Source organism: Cyprinodon variegatus, unplaced genomic scaffold (assembly GCF_000732505.1).
Source record: "Cyprinodon variegatus isolate N-32 unplaced genomic scaffold, C_variegatus-1.0 Scaffold111, whole genome shotgun sequence".
In the NCBI taxonomy this organism is placed as follows: Eukaryota; Metazoa; Chordata; class Actinopteri; order Cyprinodontiformes; family Cyprinodontidae; genus Cyprinodon; species Cyprinodon variegatus.
Window position 1 is genome coordinate 155,006 of NW_015150564.1, and position 1,810 is coordinate 156,815.

Consider the following 1,810-nt stretch of genomic DNA (forward strand, 5'->3'; position numbering starts at 1 on the left):
AGGCTAATCATGTTTTGGGTGTACTATTCCTTTAAAAATCAAGGCTGTAGGTTTGATTTTAACTTTGGTAGGGATGCTATTGGTCCTAAGCTTCATTATTCAGACATCATTTGTTCTTCTCATTATGCATCCTACTGAATACCTGATTCCACATTACTCAAAAGTTCATTTCTGCTTGCAGAAACGTCATCATTGATATCTGTGTAACAACTTTGACTAGAAATATTGTAGTTGTGACTAGGTAGAATGCCTTAGCGCTATCTATAATAGAAATGTGGCTAGCCAGCCTGCCTATCTCATGTAAAAATGAAGCCCCCTTATTCTATTAAAAGTTACTAGTAGGAAGATGTTAGTAGGAATTATACTCAAAATATCTGAAGTACTCATTTTAGATAGAAAGAAATGTATTTGAGATATCTGAAATACACATTCAGTCAAAATAATAAATGTTAAAATGGCCTGCCCAATTCATGCTCCCATTTAATGATGCTTGACTTAAGTTAAGCGCGTTTAGTCTGGTCAAAAGAGAAAATCAACATTTCTTGTTACATTTTTTGTTGTCATAACTCAGAACAGAGGATCCAGTATTCAAACAGACAGTAAGTTATTTCAAAGGGTGTTCATTTAAAAAAGATGGATTTGCAGAGGGCAGCTAGAGCGTCTAAGGCAGGAACCTCTAGTCTTAAATTCGGTCCATGCCCAGAGGACAAGGTTGATTCCAGCCGCTCGGCTCCCACCAAGACGGGGCAGGCGCCTGCCAGAGCATCCCTGAGGCTGTAGCCCCGGAGGTCGAAGGACAAGCAGAAGCTCAGAACCGAGCAGAGGAAGGAAGGCAGGGCAATCCAACATGCGAAGCCAAAGCCGGTGTGGAAGAATTTCACACGAGTCTGGCCCAGAAGATCAGAGATACGAAGAGGTACCAAAGGGAAATTCAGGACAGTGTCAGGCAGCAGTTCCAGGTTCGGTAAACAGGCAGAATCCAGCAGGAGTCCGGATACAGGTCAGGCAACCAGAACAGGAACAGGCAGGCTCAGAAGTCCAAAGGCAGAACGGGTCGGGATCAGGCAATCAGAAACAATAATATCTGCTAGAAGACTCTTTCCAAGCAATGTAGCACTGATTACCAGAAGAAGGCAGCTTAAATAGAGACTGGAGCATTTGAAACAGATGAGCGGTAATGAGAAACTGGGCGGAGCTATGCAGGAGAATGGAATGAGAAATCAAGCCACTCATTAGCACCAAGATCATGACAGAAAATATTCTATGAGGGTTGAAAAGTTATTTAGTGACGTTTGAAGTCACATTTATATCAAAGATACGTCTATCTCTTCCCCAACTCTTCTTACTATCTTTTGTGACCAAAAGATTTATTTTAAATATGTGAAGGACTATGAGCATAAAACCTGCTGGAAAATGAAAGAGGATTGGATTTATTCCAAGAATAAAATAATTAGCTGTCACAGAAGTAGCAAGCTTTTTTGTTTGAAATTATTGTTGACTTTCTAAACATAATGATATATTGTCATGTTTAACCTTTTAAGTAACAAGTCTGATTTCAAAAAATGTTACACAACATGCAATGTTTAAAGAAGAAAAAAAAAAGTTTCTTGCTCCTTGCTGCTGGTTTACTAAAAATCGTGACGCTCACGTTCAGCTCTGCTCAGCATCAAGACCTGTCAAACATCTGCATGCGTATGCTCATGGTGCGTTCAATGGTGGCTCGGGAAAAAAAACAGTCACTGTAAACTAATAACGGGTTTAAATATTTTTAGGGTTGAGAAAAGGTTCGGCGGACAGAAGGAACAAATAT